This window comes from Dryobates pubescens, chromosome 6, assembly GCF_014839835.1.
Source record: "Dryobates pubescens isolate bDryPub1 chromosome 6, bDryPub1.pri, whole genome shotgun sequence".
Lineage (NCBI taxonomy): Eukaryota > Metazoa > Chordata > Aves > Piciformes > Picidae > Dryobates > Dryobates pubescens.
This window is the reverse complement of record NC_071617.1, coordinates 24,014,725-24,039,845: the sequence shown is the minus strand read 5'-3', so window position 1 is coordinate 24,039,845 and position 25,121 is coordinate 24,014,725.

Below are 25,121 nucleotides of genomic sequence, written 5' to 3'. Positions count from 1 at the left end.
CACTGATAGCTGACTCCTCACATATCTGACTTCATAAATCTCTGTCTGTCTCTTCATGGAGTGCTGTTGTGATTCTTGTAGTGCCCATTGCTTGGACAGTGCTGGGTCAAACACATGTCTTAAAGGCTACCACATAAATGCAGGAGACAATCCATATTAAATTATCAAATGGGTCACTGTGTACTCTTTCCAATACTAGATCTGATGTCAAATGTGGTGTGCAAAAATAGGAAACCAGCTCACAGTGCAGAAACCAAAAGCTGCCTGCAGATGCATACTAATAAAAAGGTAAAATCTGAGGTGAAGCTTTGCACATCCTTCTCTCTCAACTTCAAACTTCTTGGACTTACAAAGTCCAAGATAACAAAACAAACACCTGTAGTTTCACTTGGTAAACTTCAGCTTGTCCTAGGGATTTTAAGTGGTCACAGAGAGAACAGAACAGAACACAATTAAATGAGTTGCTGTAGTAGAGGGGTGTTTCCTACTCCATTGTTTCCCCACAGAAAAAGCATTGCAAATGGGGAATTTAAAAAAAAAGGAAACTTTGCACAAATAAGTGAGGAAATAGAACTTAGGGAAACAAGTGTCTGGAATCAAAGAGCTGCAGGACTGCAGTGGCATTTCATAGATCTTACGCCCACCAATGTGCAGGATCATCAGCTCCACCCATGGGGGCAGCTAAAAGTGTTTACAGGCCATTTCGGTACTAGGGAACACAAAAGTCTCATGCAGAAGAGGTCAGATCCCAGCATGAAAATCCTTGATAGCACACTGTGATCAAAGTGAATATCTACATAAATATATGCATAATTCCAAACTGTTGGACATGTCAACAAATTATAGACACCCGGCTGATAATGTCTTTCTGGTAACAAAGTGTAATTTGTAATTTGAAATAGCACTGTCATTTCTAATTTGACTCCCTCAAAGTTTTCTTTTCATATCCAAAGCATAAAGTGAGAAGGATTTAAAGCTGAGTTTCTTTTTGGTTTATGTGCTTAACTTTCTCATCTTTTCTTTAGAGACACCCAAATCCTAATTGCTTTGCAAGAGAAGCTTCTTGCATTGTTAAAATAAGAGGGACCCATCAATTTGGAAACTAACCAGTGGTAGCAAAAAATGAGAAGTGATGAGCAATACTCAGAGTCCTTAAGTAAGTGACTTAGTCATGTCAGTGTCACAGGAAAACTCTAAGTTACTGCTAAGAAATGTTTCTCATGGCAGAAAACATTTTTGATAGGTATGACCATGGTGTAAGTTTGAGTGAGACCTCTTCTTGCTCTGCATTTAGAAGTAAAGGACAAATACAAGTAATGTACTGCACAAACCCAGCATCTTGTGCCTAGTATTCTAGAAACAGCTGCCTGATTTGTCAATGGCTTTTGAGAAATAACCAAGTACAAGGAGGTTAAGCCATAGACATTACAGCCTACTCTGTAGGTTTGATCTGCACACTAAAGTGCTCCATTTAGACTAAATAGGTCCAAAATTGCAGTTCCCAGCTCAGTCTCTAATATTGATTTAAACTTTTCATGTGTCATGTTGAGTCCAATAAAATTCCTGACAGCCATGAAAGAAAATACCATGTAAAACACTGTCTTACAACAGGTTATTTTGTAGTGATAGCTCTTCAAATCAGTCATCTATAGAGTATGGACATGGACTTACTGAGAAGGCACCATATTTTGTCAGGGATGACTCTTCCCCTAGGATTCACCAAATATCAACAAGATTTCAGCTTGTCATTGTTGCCCTATTTTCTGTATTATTTCCTTGGGTCTGGCAGGCATTTTACAGTTTTGTGAGGACACTACTTAGATACTGGGTGAGCTTAAAAAAAATGTAGTTTAGCCAGTGAAAGGCCCTTAAATGATACAGTGCTTTGAAGTAACAGTTCAGAGCAGTTAGAGTTCAGTGCAGATGAGCTGGTCATAAAATCAGGCTTAGCAGTAAGAAGCTTTTCTGCTGTGTCTTTGCATCCTGTAATTACCACACTTCCCAAGAATGGCAGAGTTCAGTGTAAGGTCTCCAAGGACTTTTCCACAGAAAAGACTGAGAGTCTTCTGCTTTTGGGGAAAAGGTTGGTGGAACCAAATACTGGCAGGGGACTTTGTGATGCAGAGGCTGTGCTATTTGTGATACTCAGGACACCTTTTTTTAAGGCAAGTTTAGGTATCTCTGCACCATACTGCGGTCCATGCAGATGTTCCCCTGGAAATCTAATTTCCTGACTTAGGAGAACAAAAATGGAGGCCAGATTAGTTATTTCTTTTTAAAAATTTACTCCCTGGATACGATCAGTTCTGCATTATGTTTGCATAAACTCAGTTGAAACTTCAGTTACACCCTACCATCCTCTCCAAGGCAAAGAAACCAAACCAGAATCTTAAACTAGCCTTCAAAATTTCTGTCCCCTTCAAGGGTTTGGCAGGGCTAGGTCTTGCTTGGGAAATATAATAGTCTCCCAGCGGGGGACAGCTCACTCATTACTACCTTCTCCTCTGGGGTTGTGAAGGTTCAGAAGGATCAGGCAAGGCCAAAGAATAGATAAAACAAAAATAAATTGTTATTTTTCCAGCATTAATTTCCTGTTCTCTTTTCATGTGAAAAGCTACCTGGACAAAGAACAGGATATGATTGGCATGGTGTACCTTTCCACATTATTGTGAAATATAATCAGACTAGAAGCTATTCAGGGAGGATTAATGCCAATGAAAAAGCGAGGTCCACTGTGGAGAGCATCCAACAGAAATTTCCTTTTTCTCACCACAATTTTATATGGGATTAAAATCACATTCATCAGCACTTTTGTAAATGTTTTTCACTGACATTGGCAACTGACTTTTTTTGCTTGATCAATTACCAAGCACAATAAGTTCACTGTAATTTCATCTGTGTTACAAGAAGGGAAGTGTTTTACCTAGGTTTGGAAATTGATGCAACCTTCCCAACTTCTGGGGCCACAGTGGTTCATTTTCTTCTTCCCTACCAGGGTCTGATCATAACCAAGGTTCCTTTGTTGCACTGGTGGTGTATGTGAGAACTAACATTGCTTGTACAGATTTTGGGGAAAAAAAAATAAAAATAATAGCAGGGCTCTGTCTAAGGCTACAGTGCAGTTTGTGTCTTGCACAGCCCTCCTCCACTAGGTAGTTTACACGCAAGAAGGCTTCCCTGCTTGGTCTGGCCTGGGGAACCATGTTGAATTCAGCACCTGGCATCCAAATGTCATGTGTCTTCAAACCAGGATACTAGACAGCAGGCTGCAGGCTGAGGTCAAAGCAGTCCCACTATGTGATGTCTCAGAATCATCATGTGCTATTATGAATGGGAAAGGATTAAAATGAGATGACGATGCTTTGTATCCTTCCCAATTCCATTGTTGGCTTGATCTAAATCCAGTCAAAACAAGTCAGCTTGCAGACCACTCTCTTTTACCTCTGTTTGCTAGTTATCTCTTCAGGCTATTCAGTTAGCTGATGTCAAGGCACAGGCACTTCATAGCTCTGACCTCTTTGCTCTCCACCATGCCCCACACTGGTTTTGACCTCTGTAGAGTTTACAAGTTTGTAGCTACAGTATTGGATCTGAAGTGATGCAGGAATAGGTCCTGTGTGGCTTTAGGACAACTACTATCCTCTTCTCCTGCGCCTCTGAAAGTCAGAGGCAAATCTTGACACTCCTACCTCCATGCTCTTACTTCATGCTCCTCTTTCTGCCCTGTAAAGGTAGGAGACAGGGTTGAGAGCAGCAGTGGATGATGACCTGGCTGCGGAGTGATCTTCTGATTCCCAGTGTAGAAGCAGGGATGAATTATCTTCCCCTTTTGGAGGTGGGCTCAGAGCAGAGGGCTTGTTGCCCCTGTAGAGCAGCCAACAAGAACTTGTATGAGCAATGCAGGCTTCTTGTTGGCATGAGTTCATATCTGTCCTGGTTATCAGCATCTCACCCCCATGCATACCTGGCAGGGGTGTGTTAGAGCTGCTGTCCCTGGAGCCAGGCTACTTTGTGCTCAGTATCTAACCCAAATCCCAAGCTTGTGCTTCAAGAACAGTGAGGGTTTGGGGTTTTTTCATTCTCTTCTTTCCTTTTTAATCCAAATACCACAGGGTTAGCAAAGTATCAATGCAGGTTGCTATTGTAAAAACAATGTGATATTGCTGAGTCTCTACAGGGTCATTGTCAAAGTGTTTGACAGGACATTGTGAAATGTCCCAGCCAGACTGGCCTGCATATCTGCATGGTGTCCAGCTGGGCTGCACCCCAAGACTTGCTCTGCATTGTCCCCCACTCCTCAGGTGAACACAGACCCTGGGGGGATGAAATTATTTCTGCTGCCCTCCCTGGCCAGGGGGAGACCCTCAGGCTTTGCCTCTATCCTGTATTTCACCAGCAGCCACCTTGCAGGGCCTTCATTGAGCTGCAGGATTAGGGTGTTGTGTCTCCCACCCTGGCTCCACAAGGCCTGTGCTCCTTTCTCATACAGCTCAAAATCTGATAACCTGTCTGTTACAACAGGATCTACATCATTACTCTGCCTATTACCAGCTTACTGTTTATGCAGTGTTAAGGCACAGCTTCTATAAGCTATGTGCCCCCTGTGGAGGCAACATGGATGGCATTGAGTGCACCCTCAGCAAGTTTGCTGATGACTCCAAGCCATGTGGTGCAGCAGACACGCTGGGGGGAAGGGAATCCATCCAGAGGGACCTTGAAAGGCTGGAGAGTTGGGCCCATGACAACCTCATGAGGTTCAGCAAGACCTGATGTGAGGGAGTTTGGACTATTCAGTCTGGAGAAGAGAAGGCTCCAAGGAGACCTAATTGTGGCCTTCCAGTATCTGAAGGGGTCCTACAAGAAAGCTGGTGAGGGATTTTTTAGGGTGTCAGGTAGTGATAGGACTAGGGGGAATGGAAAAAAAATAGAAATGGTTAGATTCAGATTGGATGTTAGGAAGAAGTTCTTCACCAGGAGGCTGGTGAGACACTGGAACAGGTTGCCCAGGAAGGTGGTAGAAGCCCCATCCCTTGAGGTTTTTAAGGCCAGGCTGGATGTGGCTCTGGGCAACCTGATCTAGTATGAAGAGTCCCTGCTCATGGCAGGGGGGTTAGAACTAGATGATCCTTGAGATCCCTTCCAACCCTAAAAATTCTATGATTCTATGATGTCTAAGCTTCTGAGGTAGTCTGTTTGGGACAGTCAATCCTTAGTGGCCATGTCAAAAGTGTGGAAGCATGTGATATTATTTCTACTTTCCACCAGCAACATCAGGCAAATGCCTGGCTTCACTTCATCTCTCAGGATGAAGGGATGGGAGCCAGGTTTACTCTCCATTTCTGTTCATCAAACTACACGGTTAAGGCAACAGTTACACTGGGTATATGATGAAGCAAGGTGGCTATCCCTCCTCCCCATCATCCATCTTCTTCAAGACAAAGTCTGTGTCAGGCTTCAGAAACAAATTCATGAGATCAGGTCTGAATGCATGTTCTGCTCCTGGCTTCCTATCACATTCTCCTGGATGTCAAAATATTTAGGGGGAAAACAGTCTTATGAGTTGAAAGAAAGAGACAATGAGCTACAAAACTGTTGATTCCATTGGTGGACCTGCATTTCTCCAATTGCAGAGATAGGTTTAGTCATTCTGGGGTGGAAATGACTGCAGTCCAAGATTTCATTTGTTTGATGAAATGGGAATAAACACCTCTGAGTCTGTAGCTCTTGATGATATTTAGTCTGTTATTTATTGTCCTTCCCAGTTCAGAAGAGTGGGGTATTGTGATAAAGAGTGGGTGGGCAGTGGGCTCTCCTTACATGCTTTCCAAGTCACAAAACTTTCCAAACTTTACATTTTATCCCCTCAATCTTTTTTCCCTCCTCTCCCCCCATCTCCCTTTTTTTTCCCTCTGGTGGCAGTAAAATATTCCTTTGATATCTTGATAGCAGAACTCAAGCTCTATCAAGGTTCAAGTCATAAATTCCCCGTGAACTGAGATTTGGGATGCTTGGAAGGTGATGGGACTGTGATGCAACTCAGCTGAGGGCTCTCAAGCTGTCATGAATTGTACTTCAGAGGAGGCAAGCAGGAGAATCATTGTTTCTGATAGGCAGGTGGATAATACTGACACAATTATTAATATCAGTCTGAGATGCAATCTTAAAGCTAAGAAATCCTATCCCAGGATCAGTTGAGAAAGTCTTTCATATCAGTGTTTATATTTTCCCCAAGAACCTAAAACCTTTTCACAGCAGCTCCACATGGTCCTGCAGATTGCCAGACCACCCCTTGCTAATTTTCCCTTAAATTATATAGTGGCAGACAGCATGAGTAGAGAGTGGAGAAGCTCACGTCTCTACACTGGGTGAATATATGGGTCATGGCTGAAAGGAACAGGAGGCAACACTTGTCTTTTAAGAAGGGCTGAAGTGGTTGGAAGCAAACTGGAACAGAATGGGACTGTTGAGGACTATAAGTACCTCCAGCTCTCACCACTGATACACAGCTACTGGAAGGAAGATTAACATGTATAATATGTATATTATATATATATGTCTGTAGGTCAAAATCTCACTCTCACATTCCTTCTGCATGGAGTCCTACTGCTCAGGTAGTGGGTGTGGATTCTTTTGGGCTGGTCCCTGCAGGAGCAGCCATCAGCAGCCTGGCCCTTGGAGCCATGCCACGGGTGAACCCCTGCCACTCCCTGCCTCTATCCATCCTCATACCTCACCAAGGAGCTGCCACTGCACGCAGCTCTCACACCCACTTGTGTCCCAATACCAAAAGAAAAGTTTGAGGATAGCTGAAATATTTGGACTCTCCAGCATTCCAAGGATTCGCTTTCTAACACTTGCAATGACATTTCCTTTTGAAAGGTTTGGTAAGTTATTTGAGAAGAAAAAGCTTTTGGAAACATTTTTAAAAGGTCAAAATAAACATTTGGAAAACACAGAGTCCACTTACTCAGTCTGAAATGTTAATTTCCTTTGGATTTTCTTCACATAACTTTTTTTTTTCCCCTTTATTTTCCTTCCTCCCCCTCCCCAGGGCTTCAACAGTTCTTCTTTTCTGGCCAGAAAAGAATGTCAGATCTTGACAGTCCTTGTGGGGTTAGAGGAGCCTCTCTCAGCTCTTCCGTGCATGCATCATTCATACGTGAAATGGGCCCTTGGACTGTAAACTGGTTGAGCAATTTGCTTCCAAAAGGAAACCACCACCAGAGTAGAAAAATATGTTGAGAACAAAAGTTATTGTTTAATGAGATAAAGAAAATCAGTGTTGCAAATGACTTCCACTGTATCCCATTTCCTACAGCTTTGTCAGTTGAAAACAAAGATTCTACTCTCTGCAAGCCTGACCTAAAGCTTGTGTTTCTTCCAGTTATGGATCACTTGAATTCTACTGATTTTACACCCCCTGTAGATTCTCTTCCTTTTCTTGTCAGGTCCATGGGTCAGGGATACATCAGTTAGCCACTTTCCAAATCACAGCAGACTGCTGTTCCCAGATGCAGGCACTATACTAGTGTAGATAACAAACAAAGAAAACTGTGCCAAGCCATACAAGAATTAGAACTTAAGTATTTTATTTCTTTCTGGTTTTTTGGGGTTTTTTTGTTTGTTTGTTTCATTTCAATTTTAATGTAGTTGTTTAGAAGTCAATACTTCACCACTGCTGCTCACTAAATATTCTCAGATCAGCAAAGATGTAGAGCTGCTGAGCATGCTTAAAAAAAGAATAAGAAATTATTTGCCAAACAGATGTAGAACATTATTACTAATTTGTTGTTTTTTCATCATTCCTCTTCACTCGAGAAAAAATCAAATAATTGAAGTCTGAAACTGGTTAAAAACTTTATGGCATTTGGATTCTAAAATAACAGAGAAATCCTGCCTGCAGTCATACAGCAGTTTGCTCTTCAGCCGTCACAGGTTTGTTGTCCTTGGTGTTGCTTTAAAAGCATTTCTGTCTCAAAAGTTATCTTCTGACAACTGGGGATTTCTAAGGTATTGCCAGTGCCCCTGTTCTGACCCTGTGAAGGCAACAGCCTAAAATGGCTGGGACATCTCTGAGTTTCACTCACTGGGCTATCAGTGACCTCAGGCTCCCTTGCCCTGTGTTTATTCTCACCATGCATTGCATATCCTAAATGCAATGAAGCCATGACAAATGCTTTGTTGCCAATATACTCCAGGTTTCCAAATTCCAGTGATGCTGCCTGCACACTAGTGGTGCTACGGCTGCTCAGACCCCCTTGGTCTCTCATTTCAGCATTACAGGGCTTTCTGAATCCATGGCATGTAGCAAGGTTTTCAGAGCTGCCCTGAATGCCCAGTTTCCTCCCCAGAGGCATCCTGTGTCCCCCATACTGACAGTTCAAAACCCTCCACAGGCTATGGGCTTTGCTCAGAATGCATAAACTCTTCTAAAGTGATAAACATGAGTGTCTGTGTGTGGCCAGCCTCTGGCACCCAAAGCCATTCACACTAAATTGCAAAGCTCCAATTCTCAAGCATGGAGACTACAGTCTTACCTGATTCTGAGATGATAGCTGAGATTAAAAATGGACTTAAGAGAAATAAGTTGAGGACTGTGCAGTGGTCTGTCAACAGCTGCTAAGAGGAACATGCCCAAGTTAGCTCCCAGTTCCTGAGCCTGCATCCTGGGCCTTTCTCCAGCTGTGGAAGGGGGCTGAGGGCAAGGTGTCCTGAAGAGCTATCTTTTCCTTGTAGTTTGCATCACTCCAGGTCCAGGTATAGAAATACTTTGACCCTGTCACTCCTCAAAAGGTACTCATCTCACAGAATCACAGAAACATTCAGGTTGGAAAAGATCCTCAGGATCACCAAGTCCAACTGATAACCCTACTCTACAAGATTCACCCTTAAACCATATTCCCAAGCACCATATCCAAATAACTTTTAAACACATCCAGGGTTGGTGACTCAACCACCTCCATGGGCAGCCCATTCCAATGCTTGGCCACTCTTTCCATGAAAAAACTTTCCTAATGGCCAGTCTAAACCTACCCAGTTGCAGCTTGAGGCTGCAATCTCATGTAACTTGAACCATCTGCTACACTGCTGCCTGAAAGTAATTATGCACAACATAACCTCCCTGAACAGGGCAATAAAAAACAGCAGAAAATGTTAAGAGTCTTCTGACCAATTTGGTCATCTGCAGTGGGATTTACCTCGAGATATGGGTGCCTAAATCTCATATATCCCTATATCCCATATATCCCTATATCCCATAGCTGGCAGCTACAACTGAAGACCTGTGGGTGACCCTTAGCCTGCCAGGGTCATGTCTATTGCACCTCAGGGAGATTGTATCTCAGGGAGATTTCATGATTGCACCTCAGGGAAAGACCTGTGTTTAGGGAACCAAGTCACACCTCTAGAAAGCACATAGGCACCAAAAGTCAGGTGTTTGTCTAGAGCTAGATATCTCCTCTTCTTCAGGATGAGCTGAGTCATTCCATGAAAATGCCTAATTGTCTTCTTTGGCTGTACAGAGAATCTGTTCAGCTGGGCAGGTGTTAGCAGCTGTGCATGCAGATGCTGAAGACCCTCTGTCTAGGGGCATGCCATGACCACCACCACAACAGGTAAGCATTGAGTGGCTTTTCATGTTTGTGTGAAAAAATCCTTTGGAAGTATTGACTTTTTTCCAATGAAATGTGTTAACCATTTGGGGTGGGGGGAATGGAGGAGCGAAATGGTTTTATTTGTTCTAAAATAAATATCAATTGGAGGGATTTCTTCAACACTGACTAACATGCATTTCTTGCCCATTTCAGGTTTGAAATCTACTGAAAACTTTGTGGCTGCGCATTGATCCCTCACGGTGATGCTGAAGGCAAGCAGCACTCTGGAATGAAATTTTGCCAGGCCAAAAATGATGGAAAGGCTCCTGTCAGCTTCTGTAAGGATTTTACCCTTACATTTTGTGGTCAAAGTACTTCCATGGGCTTTAGTTCTTCTTCAGCATATGATGCCTAGCTGGGGCAGATCAGACCACCGCAGGGAAAATTCAGACAAGTAAATCTGAGGTCTCAAAGTGGGGCAGAAATGCCACACAGTTGCATTGGAATGCTACAAGAGGATTTGTAAGCAGCAAAGCAATAAAAAGCCAGAGGAGGAAGCGGTTCCCAAGGAGGTTGGAAGAAGGTAAGGTGAAGGCTTTTCTCTGACTGCATGAAAGTACAGCTTGTAACTGGGTGAAAGTTCAGGGCTGTGCTGCCTTTATCCAAACCAGATTTCCTAGCTTCACTCTCTGTGTGCAGGATTATTTTTTAGTTATTATTTCCTACTTTTTCTGTTGCTGTATGTAATCACTCTGAGGAATGCTCAGATATTTTCAAAACTGTGCTTCATAACCAAGGTGGATTTTGGAAGAGACCATGGATTTGCCTGGGCCAACAAGCAGTGCAGCATAGTAGAAGCAGATCTGTGGAGTGGGAAAATGCTGAGGACGTGCTTCAAACTACTCAGTGCCTTGGGGTTTGCTTCAGCCCAAATCTAGCCTGAACTGGGTGCCCATGAGGAGGTGGCACACACAACAAGAACTCCCAGGCAGCTGCAATGTAGGAACAGGAGGATAGCTCCCTCCTTTGCCCCCATAGAGCAGATTGAACCAAAATGCTCCTAGCTATAACAATGTCATTCAGGCAGTGCCAATGTGTCACCAGATGGGAAATGAGCCTGCAAGGCTAGACATGGCTGCTAGCAGGACATTGACTGTAGACATCTGCAACTATTTTTCCCACAACCCAAAGCAAACCATGTTGACCCAACTCATCCACAGCACGTGGGAGATGAGTGTGTAGGAAGCGGTTAACAAGGAGTTAACTGACATTATTAAGAAAGGAAGATGGAGAAAGCTCCTTTCAGTCACTTCTCCCTAACTGGTGCTAACAAGCTGGGCTAAAATGCACCAGCTCAGCTTGTTCTCAGGTGCTGACAGCTGCCTGTTGGGATGTGAGTAACACCTGCTGGACTGCTCACAGCCTGTAAAAACAGCAAGCACATAATCTCTAGACTACACATGAAGTGAGTCACTAGTTCAGGCTCATTTTAACTGTTGTTTTTACAACTATTTCTGCTGGGATGAGCAGGAAGGAAAGAGGGAAAGCGCTGAAGGCCACTCCTGTATGTGACCACTGACCTACCTCTAGCCCTGCAAGGGTGACAAATGCTGTCAGCACAGCATAACACTGAGCTCTCTGCAAAAGCACAGTGTTGCCCAGGTGCAAATTTGCCCTTCAAGGACAGTTCTTGCAGCACTTGGTTTCCATTTGCCCTATAACTTCTCAAATCAGGGTAGCAAAAGTATACCAGGAATATTCTGTCTTGAGCTCAGCTTTTGCAACCTCAGAGAAAGCCCTGTGAGAGCAAAATGCTCCAGCTCAAGCATGGAAATAAAGTCCAAATTTGCTGTTTTAAAGAATACTTAATTGATGCAACGATCTTGGGAATGAGAAGTTGTGGTGGGCTGAAATTAACCCCAACATATAATTGCCAGACCAGCTCAGTCTCACACTTGGTGATCTTGTGTGAGCTGTGATAATTAAACAGCACCCTGTATGGCTAAGGGTTAGCTAAACTCTCCTCTCTTTCCAGCTTCTCTTCTAAATTAAGACAATATCTTCTATGTGATTGTTGCTTCCTTGTCCAGGAATGGATTCTCATCCCTGACAAGAGTTCAAAATAATCTTGAATGGCCTCGAACTTTTCCTGGACACATGGAAACATAACTCCTGGGTTTAAGTGAGAAATTTCTTGAATGTATACCAAACGTTTCACGATCTGATCCTGCAACTGCACAAAAATCAATACATCCATGGAAGCTGCTCATGCACATAAGTGACTACAGAACTGGATTCCCAAAAAGGATCTTTTTAGCAATGATCAGCAAAATCCCTAATGATTAGAGGTCCAGTGCTGAGATTTGGATGCTTATTATACTTACATCAACCTTCTGGATCAGCAACACTTGGCTGCAAATACAAGGAGTAAGACAGTGGAAAGATTCGGAACACTTCCACTATTAGTCAGACCCCCAAAGGGCAGAGACTATCACGGGGAGTTAAAAACACTGAAAATTAAATTAACCAGAATTTGCTGAAATGGCAATAAAAGCTTATTGCAGATGGAAAGAACATGATACATTGACAGAAACAGCTAACCTTTCCAGGTCCATTCCAATCAACCCTTCAGCAAATTTTTAACTTGAATCTTGTTTTCTGAAGAAGATGTCACCACTCTGGACCTCTGATCACAGTGATGCTGCAGTCAGTGCCCTGCTCACTGGTGGCATATGTCTTCCCAGGCTTCTGGGATGCTGTGGGCAGCTGACCTCAAGCCAGTACAGATGGTTCACAGGCAGTACCAGGACCATAACTGCAAAGTACATGAAGAAGGAATCACAGATCTAAACAGGCAGCTGAGCTTGATGAAGAGATGCACTTTCCTTTGGATGTCACTGACTTTGTATAGCCAGCATTTCACCACACCTCTGTACTTTCATGTCAGGTCATGTAGTAGATACAGCTCCAATACAACCAGAGAGTCTGTATAGTCATGTGTCTGGGTACATGACCCACTCATAACAGAGCACAGGGGCCCTGCTAGGCAGCGCTTTTGAGGAAAGCTAGGAGGTGGTGCAGGTCCCTTAAGCCTCAGCAAACTCATGGCTGGTGTTGTGTGCATTAGTCATATGGGTGTAGGAAAATGGATGAGCAATTAAAGATTCAGACCGAGAGCACTGTGGACTTTGGTCTGGTGTTAGGCAGGAAGAGGTGCCTGCCCAGCAACATCTCAGTGTGTGGCTAGGAATTTGGTTTAGCTTTGTGGATCAGATAAGCAGCAGCTTCTGCTTTCATCCCCTGAAATTTTAGTAGTTAACAGTTTCAATACTCATTGGGTTTTGTGGTTCAGTGTATTTTAGCTCTTTTTAAAATTGGTTTCTGCATCCCGCTGTTGCTCTCCTCCTCAGCTCAGGATGGGAGACAAAGATCAGTTACTGAGGCTATTTAGACTGGCCCAAATGCTGCTCTCAGGTCCACTAGGATAAAGTGTGAGCAGCGCTGTGACTGTTCTCTCTGCCCCTGCTGTCTAAAGGTAGTAGAGAAGGCTTGCAGCTACTTGGGCTGCATGAGCAGCATAGCCAACAGAACAAGGCAAGTGACTGCTCCTTCTACTCAGTGCTCAGTAGACCACGTCCAGAAGACTGTGTCCATTTTTGGGTGCCTCAGTACTAGGAATATAACAATAAACTGGAGGAATTTCATCAGAGGGTCACTAGTATAGTCAGGATACAAGCACTTGTCCTGTGAGGAGAGTCTGAGGCAGCTGGGCCTGCCCAGCCTGAGGAATAGAGAGTTTCAGCAAAACCTGGTACTTACAGGGATGGCACCATCAAGAGTGGAGCCAGGTTCTTCACAGTGGTTCACAGTGGGAGGTTGAGAGGCAGCATGAGTGAGTTGAAATAAAAAGCTCAGGAGAAACTTTTTCACAGAGGACAGTCTGGGAGGCAAACAGATAGATTGCCCAGAGATTCTGTGCAGCCCAAAATAGTCTGAGGGTAATGTTCCTTCAACTGACTGACATACCCACAGGCTGAAAGATCTGTATGGCAAAAGGCTTGCATGTGGGTGGAGTCCTTCAAACTATGCCTGTGCAGTGCCTGTACACTGAGGCAATGCCCATGTCAGGTAGAGCAGCAAAACCTTCATCACCACTGCTTTTGCTATTGCTGGGTTTTGGGGAGAGTAATTCTGAATTAGGGTGCATAATTAATTCATGATTATGGAAAGTCAGTTCCTTCATTGTTCCTCTAGTGAGCTGGGGACATGAGCAAACATTATTCAGTTCTTTCTACACCAATTTCATGTCTGTGCAACTTCACTAACTTCAGTGGAAGGGGAGAGTTTCATGAGCCATTTGCATCTGCCTGGCACATACATACATCCATCCCATGCATCAGTGGTTTTGTTGTTCCTTTTGCAGAGCAACACCCCTGCTCTGAGGGAAACATCACAAAGTTTTTCAGATAGCTCAGCATTTACCTTTCAGATGTAGATAGAATAGAATAGAATAGAATAGAATAGAATAGAATAGAATAGACCAGGTTGGAAGAGACCTTCAAGATCATCACATCCAACCCATCAACCAATCCAACCCACCTAAACAACTAAACCATGGCACCAAGTACCCCATCAAGTCTCCTCCTGAACACCTCCAATGATGGTGACTCCACCACCTCCCATTCCAATGGGCAATCACTCTCTCTGTATAGAACTTCTTCCTCACATCCAATCTAAATCTCCCCTGGCGCAGCCTGAGACCGTGTCCTCTTGTTCTGGTGCTGGCTGCCTGGGAGAAGAGACCATCATCCATCTGTCTACAACCTCCCTTCAGGTAGTTGTAGACAGCAATAAGGTCACCCCTGAGTCTCCTTCTCTCCAGGCTAAGCAACCCCAGCTCCCTCAGCCTCTCCTCATAGGGCTTGTGTTCCAAACCCCTCACCAACTTCATTGCCCTTCTCTGGACTCGTTCCAGCAAGTCAACCTCCTTCCTAAACTGAGGGGCCCAGAACTGGACACAGTACTCAAGGTGTGGCCTAACCAGTGCAGTGTGCAGGGGCAAAATGATCTCCCTGCTCCAGAAGTGGATTCATAGTGAGACTTAACAGAGACGGAGGTGCTGGGTTGTGCTGGCAATTACAGCTCTAAAGGACTTGTAATAGTACCTCACAGTATCAAACAGGATAGTTAATGTGGGTCTGTGTTTCAATGGCTTTCCATTTTTCTGTGCAAAATTCTATACTGTTGCAGAAATCACTGAGTCCAGAGAACATACCTGTGGCTTCCAGAAAGCAAGGGAGATGTGGACCTGGAATGGGATGTCTCAGTCAGAAAGAAAAATGATGGACTTGAAAAGCATAAGGTTAAAGCCAACCCATACCAGTCTGTATTGTATGGGCAGTACAGACCCAAATTCATCCTGGTCAGCCACGGACTGGATGCAACATGTGGGTGTCCACCTCAGAAATGTTCTACCTGTTAGGTCTTTGAGTTTTCCACCCTTGGCTCTTTCATAATTCTATTTCAAGCATTTGAGAAGACTCTTTAAAATATGGATGGGGGAGCAGTGTCCTGGCAGAGGCGTTAGCAGGAGGTATGTCTTTTGTAATGTCATGTCAGCACAGGCCAAACAGTGAAACCACTGAAACTCCAAACCAAGCTGATGACTTCTAGTTTCTTGAGAGATTTCTGTCACTGTCCCCAACATGCCAGGGCTTAGGGTTTTTTCCAGTTTAAGATTGCACTGGTCTTTAACAACAATAAAAAAATTGTTCTGACATTTCATTTCATTGCTTTGAAAGCTTTACTGGGGGGATGGTAGCCAATGTTGGCATATGAATAATGTATGGATTACAAAAAGGCTAAATCTAAATGGGGGTTAAGTATTTTTTTCTTATCTCCAGCTCACTGTATTTTTGTCTTCTTTCCAGCTCAGCAAAACTCATGTTTCCTCAGAGACACATAAAAGCTCTAAAGCCCAGAGCAAGCCCCATAAAATAAGTAAAACCTCCCAGTGTGAAGTTTTGCCTCCCTCCCACTCAGCAATTAACTCTTCTTCCTCCACTTACATACAAATTGGCTTCCCATGCACCGAGTGCCAAGTTTTCTGCTACTCTTCTTTCACACCAACCTTAAGAGGAGTGGAAGGTATTTTCAGTCATCCTGTCCTCAGGCTCTGCTGGGTTCTTCTCATTTCCAGGTGTCTCCTGCAGTCTGCTATGGACCTTTCTCAATTTTATTTGCCATCAAAGGACATTGCAATCTCCTTGCTTTCTGCCATTTCTCATATGCAAATGTGTCTTACCCATTCCTATACGTTTACATCCCTCTCATAACCATCTATGCTACTGACTTTGAAAGAAACACTGGCTCCTGAAAGCAAAGTTCTAGTGAGGATCTTGGTATTTAACATCTCTTTTACCTCATGCCAGGAGCATAGAGAGGATAACAGTAAAACAAAGCCCCATGGTCTCAGGTAACTCCCACATCTCTTTGTACACAACCCCAGCACTGTCCTAGCTCACATCCCTCCTCCTTTTTTGATGGCAGACCCACAGAAGGTTTCTTTGAACACATTAGCCTTCTTAATTATATTTTTCCCCCCTCTTTTATTTTCTCGAGGATGAGAAATAATTTCTACCCTTCATTTCCTTCTCCTGCAACTCTAGATTATAACTACCATCTCAGCCTGTTTACTCAGGAGCTCTGCAGTCTGTTTTAAAGACCATTTGGAGGAGTGAAATATCAAACGATAATGGTGCCAACATTTACTATATGGAGTTTCCCCTGTAGCTATTTTATATGAAGTATTCATCATATGACATTGCAAAAACCCCTTGTGACTGACTGTTTTCAGAAACAGCAATGTCTCCTCTATAGCTGGCTTCCAACCCCTCTACAGCTGGTTAGCTTCTGATAGTTTCACAGGGACAAATGGGATAAGCAAATACATGTGTCTGAACGTGGCTTATTTAAGCTCTCTATAAAAACTTGAAAGCTCTGGAAGACAGGTCTAAGCAAGCAAGACATGTTCAGATGTGGATGTGCCATTCCTTTAGATGCTTTCCAGACTTCAAGAGTTGGTTAAGCTCTCCATGTGGACGCAGCCAATAACTGGAGCAGCCGTACAGCAAGGGAGCCAAATGTAAATCTGGCACCACTCTGTTGGCTTCCTTATGGTTATTCCAGACATTAGGATCCTCATTTCCTACCTAAGTGGGAAAATTGCAATTCATCTGGCATTTGACTCCCTGTGTTGTACCATGTCAGACAGTTCTGCTGTGCATTATTTCCTGTCAGATCTACTTGGATCTTGGAGGCCAATCACTCCTAGTTCAGCATTATAAAACACAAAGCAAAATAGCAGTAGCCAAATAAACATCCACCATAAAACAGAGACACACAACAATAATTTGCATGTAAAGAAAGCTGCAGCTGCTGTGTGGCTAGAACAGACTTGCAGAATCAGTCAGAAATGTGGGAAATGGCAAACAAGCCCTTACAAGGCACTGATCATTCTTTCTAAAATACGGCATTAAAAGTAATGAGCCTAATAGGTGATGCACAAGAGACATCTCTGCTGACACAGCGTGGGTGTATTGTCACAGCTGCTATGCCCTCCTGGCAGCTCACAAAGGGAGAAACTGCACCATGAACCTAAGCACATCTACTTTACTGCAGTTAATTGTGCATTTTTACATACCAATTCAAATTCAGTATCACTAAATTCTCTTCTCCTGAGGCTGACAACTGAATTTCAATCATAATTTGTCCCAAAACCTGTAGTGAGTCAACCAATTACTGCTAATTAATACCTTTTTCAAAAAATAGGAAATCTGAACTTTCAGAAGGCAAAGTTTGCATTTTCAGTAAGTGAAAAGGTTTTATACTGCAGCCTAGGGAAGGCGGTGGGGATGAATCACTTGGTCTGGAGTTTCCATCTCCATGCTGTATCCTTGCATCTCTTAGCAGCTGACAAACCCACACCCTGGCTATTGAACTGGCTATTGAACTGGCTATTTAATTAGAATCCTGTGGTTCTGGCTGTTGGCTGAGGCCCTGAAAGAGGACTACAGACCCATGTGTGTGAATTGCATGGATCTTGTACCAATGTGACTTTTTAACAAAGTTTTTCAGGCTCACTGACAACAGAAACAAAAAGTGGCAGAAAAGACACAAAATGGAAAACAAGGCCCTATACTGAGCAGCCTTTCCTGTAATTGGGCTTCTCAAACAATGCTCAAGTCTCCCGGGAACAGTGAAACCTGAAGAAACCCATGGCCAGACTCTGACCCATGCTGAAACATCAGGAGTCAGCTGGGATTCCAAAATATGCTTTTTACACTTCTGTAATTGCATAAAGCAACATTAAGGCAAGGAGAGTATTTATCAGGGAAACCTCAGAGATGGCTCCGGTGGCACTCTTGCTATCTCCTTTCCCATTATTCTTTTATCAAGAAGACCAAAGCAGCCATCATTTGGTGTACTGCTACTGAATGAAATGCCAGGTGTTGAATGTAAGCTTCAGGTTTAGTTGCACATCAAAGATATATCACCATAAAAGGGGTGAAGTCAGTGGCAACATCAGCAAAATGCAGAAGACAGTTTGCTATCATATGCATTCTTGGGTTTGGGGGTTTTTTTTGGAGGGGGGGGATGTTTTGTGTGTGGTTTTTTCTCTGTATGGAAAATGAATCTGTTGTGTTTGATGTGGCTGACAGCAGGTGATAGCAATAAACACATGAACACATACGAAGCAGAAGCACACCCCCCTCCACAGTAACAGAACCTTGAATGCAGGTGAATTAAGCAGTCTTCTTGTTTTACACAACAGTTACAAAACCACAACAACCAAGAACAGAAAACTTCACCAGGATGATAAGAATGCCCCTCAGCACGGGGAAACTAGGCACTTGACTTCAGCGTATTGCTTCTGTTGATTACAGAGGAAAGATCCTTGAACTGAACGTGCTTGCATTTGCAGGCCATGCTCCGGCCTCCCTTTTTGCAACGGCGGCCAAGGCGTGGGAATCTCAGAAGTCTGAAGGACCACAAGAAGTGCATTACATTTTGATCACTCAGCTGAACAGACCCCAAGCTGTTTGGGATCACTGGCAGTAGCAAGGGACACTGTGCAGCCACTTGAGAGTGCCACAGCAGATGAATCGGTGAAGGATTTCAAAATGTTCTCAGAGTTTTCCAAGTTCTCACAAATTGCATGCAGGTTCCATGGGCACTAAGCCACGCTCCCACTGTTCAAACTAGCTTATCTTTCTCTTGTCTAAAGAGCATATTTCTCTTCCTGTTGCTGGGATTCTAAAGTAGGTCCAATAACCTTACAAAGTCTGCAGAAGTCCAGAGGAAGGCCATGAAGATGATCAGAGGGCTGGAGAACCTCCCTTAAGGGAACAGGCTGAGAGACTTGACATGGAGCAAACAAGGCTTCAGGGAGACATTATAGCAGCCTTCCAGTACCTGAAGGGGGCCTACAAGAAAGCTGGGGAGGGACGTTTTACAAGGGCTTGTAGTGATAGGATGAGGGGCAATGGCTTTAAGCTTGAGCAAGGCAGATTTAGACTAGATAGTAGGAAGAAATTCTTTACAGTGAGGGTGATGAGACACTGGAACAATGCCCAGGGAGGTTGTGAATGCCCCCTCCCTCAAGATGTTCAAGGCCAGGCTGGATGAGACCTTGAGCAACCTGGTCTAGTGGAAGGTGTCTCTACCTATGGTGAGGTGGTTGCAGCTATATGATTTTCAAGATCCCTTCCAACCTAAACCATTCTATGAATCTATAACATAAACCATTACTTTGCAAAAAGCAGCCACCATAGTTATATTTCCTATAACCTTGAAAGTCATGCCACTTCTGTGGTAAGATCAGATTCAAGCTTTTGCAGGCTGAGGACTAGTAGCGTACCCCTCAGCAGAGCCAATGGGCTGGAGCATGACCATGGATGCTCCGTGCAGGAGCCCAGGCTGATGCAATACAGTGGACAAGCTTATCAGTGTGCAGTTTTGAAAGGTAAATGTTCAGAGTAAGACAGTATTGCTGTCAAGTGCTACTTGAAACTAATGGCTGAGCCCTCATTCTGGTCAGTTACCTCTCAGTTTTGTTTAGGGTAGGCTGCCTAAAGCCCATGCTGACAATACTATTCATTTTGTAGGTCTTGTTTTTTTCTCACATTTGGGGAAAGGAAATGATAACATATTCACAGCTTTGAACCATTTTCTCTTGTTTATTCACTGCTGATTAGCAGCATAAACTAAACAGACCTCAGCTGACTTCTATTTAGATACTCCGTGGCTCTGGTAGAGAATACAAAACCACCTGGTGCCTCTGCTCCTGGCAGCCTCTCGGCTGTATGCTTACGCCATTAGGCAGCTCTGCCTGTACAAGTTGCCGTGGCACTCAGATTTGGGCTCTCACCCTGCCCTTCCCTGGGGGATGGGATTTCCAGCACCTGCCCAAGGAGGTCAGGATGGGGGCTGAAGCTCTCCAGATGGTCTTTTCCTTTGTCAAGGCTGTACCAGCCAAAAAGTAGGGCAGTTAGGCTGCTGAGGAAGTATTTATAGTAATCCCTTCCCTCCTTTCCATAGTGGATCTATGAACATAGACCTTCCAAGGCTGGCAAAAATGATCACCAAGGACTGTGACGTCACGTGTAGTCTGGGGGAATAAGGTGACTCACTAGTGCCTGAATCCAGCCCATGAGTCTGACATGAGCAAGAGACTTGATGTCAGCACGCCCACTTGGTAGAGATACTCACGGGCAGCATAAGAAGGGCTTATACAGGAGATTCGCAGGGGGCTACTCACAACAGGTGCCAACATGAAGACAGATGTTGAGTGAACCTGAGGGGTGGAGAAGATTAGATCTCAGGTCCTCTCCTGTCCTTTATTGTTTCCATTTCATTCCCTCATGAATAGAATAGAATAGAAAAGAATAGAATAAAATAAACCAGGTTGAAAGAAACCTTCAAGATCATCACGTCCAACCCATCAGCCCATCAAATCAAGCTATAAGGAAGTGGGAAACACTGCTACTGGGTGTTTTGGGGGAACTTACAGAGCTGTGACATTAACATCTCCCCTCTTTATGCAGGAGAGAAATGTGTGGGCAAGGCAGGTTACATGTGCTACAAGTCATCAAGCAGGACAAGACAGATCACGCCATGGGGTTCCAGGAAGGAACATCAACATCTGAGTGCTCCATTGGGAAACATTTTTTGACATACTTTAGACCATACTTTGAGGAAACAGTAAGTGCTTCTCTCAGCTCCTGGAAGGAATTTCCAGTTACAGAAGGGAGGTCAATGAAAGGAAAAAAAGGAAGTTAATGACAGAGAATCAGCGAAATTTGATGAGGATTTCAGCAGCAGCTTAAGTAAACACAGCCATATTTTTATGGATGAAGAGGATCTACAGGTCACAGAACAAAGACCTCCAGAAGGAGGAAGTGTTGAAAGCAAGTAGGTGGCCAGGAACACTATTGCAATTACATTCAAGAAAAGTTTGAAAACCTCCTAGAAAAAGTCTGTAATGCTCTTACTCCTGCTGCAAGATAAACTGGTTCTTGCTGCCCACAGTACTCTGGGGAAAATCACAGTGCTTGCAATTTTAGAAGTATCTCCTGAGAAAGCACAGCAGGAGCACATTGTGTATTTGCACTTTGTCTGTTTCCACTTATAACCTCCCAAAGCTTTAGACATTACAGATCGCAAGTTTTGCTTTGTGATGGATGGACTACTCCTTAGAAATTTTCTCTAAGACCCAGGAATGGATTTTACTGCTGCTGAAACAAAACTGTGCTCTCATTAAAACAATTTTCTCGCTATGTATGCACAATGCTGAATGTACATGCCATCTGCTCTCCTCTCACTCATCCCTTGCTATAAGGGCCGGCTGCAAGGCCTGGCCAAATAGCATCTCCTGCCATCTAGAGGCTTTTTGCATGAACAAGAGGGTGTCATCTACACTCACATGTGTCCTGATCCCAGGACACAGCTGAGAGCTTGCACAAGTCACATTTGGAAGGCATGTGCTGTACTCACAGCAAGAAATCAAGGTCACAAATTCTTCACAGGAGTCTAGGATATGCTGCTTTCCTCTTGGCCTCAGCCTCCCTCAGTTCCTCACAAATAGTCATGCTTTCATCTGGGAGCCAGCTTGAAACTTCCATTTGGGGGGCAGGGGGCAGAGGAAAGGGGTGTGTGGAAAGCAGCTGCTTTTTTGTTTTTAAATGAAAAAAAGTGATCCTTCCCTTTATTCAGGGCTGTTGAAGCCACACCTGGAGTATTCTATGTTCAGTTCTGGGCTCTCCAGTACAAGAGAGATACAGACATTATGAACACGGTCAAACAAAGCGGGACAAAGATAATGAAGTAACAGGAGCATCTTTGATACAAGGAAAGGCTGAGAGAGCTGGGACTTCTCAGCCTGAAGAAGAGAAAGCTCAGTGAGATCTTATCCCTGATGCAGGGAGTAAAGAAGATGGAGCCAGGCTCTTCTTGTTGATGTTCAGTCACAGGATAGAAGTCAATGGGAACAAACTGAAACAAAGGAAATTTCATTTAAATGACAGAAAAATATTTTTTATTATGGGATGTGGCCCAGGTTGTTGGGAAACACTGTGTAGTTGCCACCCTCAGAGATATTTAAAATGCAAGAGGACAGAGTAACTGCTGTACCTGACCCTGATTTCAGCAGAAGGGACTGGATTAGATGGTCCTCAGAGATCTCTTTCCACCTCAGCCATTCTGTGAGTCTATAATATTTTTTTGTCCAATAAATAAATACGCTGTGAAAATTTCCTGGAGTTTGGTCTTTCCTTCTGTGAGAGTTTCATTCTGCTTTTGTCTGGCTGAATGATGCAATGGTTGATGTTATTCATAGACTTGTACACTTTCCCATGCTGCAGTTTGGGTCCATTGCCCTTCGTCCTTTCACCGTGTGTCTCTCTGTGTCTCTCAGAATAGTGTGGTTCCATCTTCCTTACCATTCCCTTAGACCATTGAAGGTATCAGATCCACCATTGACAGCCAAACCTTTTCTCCCCAAGGTTCAACAAACCCAGGACTTGGAACTTCCTTGTAGGTTTTATGCACCAGTCCCCTAATCACTGTGGTCACCCTATCCTTGATCTACTCCAGTTTGCCTTGTACTGGAGGACCAACGTTATACCACATGCAGGCTCACCTATGCTGAAGAGAGAAGTATGTCACCGGGCCCACTACTGTGTCCTTGCTAACACAGATTGGTCTGTGGCTTACCTTCATTTCTAGCAACTCTGTGCTTTCTTGGCTTGTGTACTGTGGAGATTTCTCCAGCTATTCTTCTGCTGCTCAGGTTGTGTTTGGAGCTCTGTGACATGACTGGCATTGAGGAACAATACAGTTGGCAGAGACAAGTAATAGTAACTGTTAGCACCCAAGGATCTGGCCCCCAGACTGCTGCCTTTTTCACTTGACCTCCTGGTTGACACCATGACTATCACTCAGCTACAATTCTGAGTTATTCCATTCCAGGTGCTCATTCCCAGCAGGTCTGTACTTTACAGTCTGCTGTGGTGCAGCTGGCACAGCAATGTGGCAAAAGTCCTGCAGAAGTGCTTCCTGCTTTATGAGGCACAGAAACACAATGAAAAGGGGACTAGCAGTATAAGGCATGGCTTTGTTTTCAAATGTTACCAGCTAAGGGCCCTCAGGCAGACTGGCAGCTCTCCAGGGGTGGGATTTTTTAGACATCCATGGATGCTAGCTTTGCCTTGTGAAGTAGATTTGGGCTGCTGCAGTGCTGACCTCATTCACTTCTGCATTTACCTCATTCTCTTCTGCCAGAGGAAGGCAGCTCTTCACATACAAAACATCTATCTGCCTGGTGAGAAAAAAGGACATGAATTTGGGACAGAAAACTGTATAGTTTGTTGTAGGGAGGAACCACAAGGAACATTTTACATTGTTCCATGGGTTGGGTTACCCCCTGCAAAGGCCTTCAATTATCTTTCCAAGCAACACCCAATGCTTCCTTCATCACCAAAGAGCTCTTCTGTTCTCATCCTAGGTCTGCATGCTGGGCTTTGGCCCCTGAAAGCCCTTGGCATTCCTCACATGCTGGTGATTGTTCCTGCTGTCTTTGAGGCAGAAATCCCAGTTCTCACAAAAATATGGTACAGTGATCAGAGATTAGCATCTGGAATTGAACAGGGCTAGACAATGCAGTGACTTCTTCGTCTGTCTTTTCTCCCCCACCCCTTATCCCTTGTGTTTTTTCTTTTCTTTTCCTGCTCTGTATAGTTTCCCACAGGGCAGGGCCCTGGTGTCCCTCCACCCTAAAGAGACTTCAACTCGAGGCACAGTTGTGATGTAGGCACAAGCTGTGTGGATTTTCTTTGTGGGGATCCTCCCTCTCCTCCATCATGTTCTCTCAAGGATTACTCAGACAAGAAGACAGGGTTGGTGCAACGCCCCTCAGAGCCCCTGAAGGGACACAGCATTCTCCAAGCTGGTGCCAAGGGCTTGGAGACCAGATGCAGATGTGGCTTTGCTAGCAAGGGCAAGGGGGACATAAGAAGAGAGCTGGCTGCGGGAAGGAGCCATCTCTCTCCCATTAGCACCATCTGGAGCCATACGATGTCTCCTGGTATGCAGCACAGCTACAAAGTTGTACAGTGAACTTGATGGAGAAGAGGGCTACCTCCGAGCAGGCATGCTGGTTTTCCTGTGGTGGAACAGCAGGACCAGTGTGTCATGGGCACAGCAGAAAAGTTGGAGAGGAAAGTTGAGGGTGGCCCATTGATCGGGGAACTGCCAAGGCCTTGGAGGGAGGACTTGGATAGGAAGTGGCTGTCTCTTTAAATCCCAGCAGCTCTTAGATAAACAAAGCGCAAAAATATTATCATCTATTCAGGAAACTACCTACTGCCATTACAACCTCTTTATGCATGGGGCAAAGGATGCAAATGTGCCAATCAGATCACCTCATACAGCACAGAGGACCTACCCAGATCACAAAGTGAATAGACTGCTCACTATTGCATTTCATGTGTTTCCCTGTTGTATTCTACTGCCGGTTCTGCTCTGGCTAGTGCAGCTTCAGAGATTTAGACTGGAGGAGAACAATATGCAGTGCCATCCCACATGTGGGACTTCTCACTTCTCTGTGCTAAACTGCATGAGGTTCCTGATAACTCATAAAATCCCTCCATTTCCCCAGACCATAAAAATCTCTCTGATTAGCAGCTCTGACCTCTGGCACACCAGCCACTCCCCAGTCCCAGTTCTGTATCAGCTGCAAGCTTGCTGATGGTGCACTCCATCCATGCACTCCATTCCATCATCCAGGTCATTAGACAATACTGGCCTCAGTACCAGCCCCTGGCAGTGGCACTCGCAACCAGCTGTCATTTGGACTTTGAACTAGTTTTATCATGACCTTTTCAGTCTCACAATGCAGCTAATTTTACATTCACCTTAAAAGTCCAACTATCCAAGTCATATCCCACCATTCTGGATACAAGCACACAATGG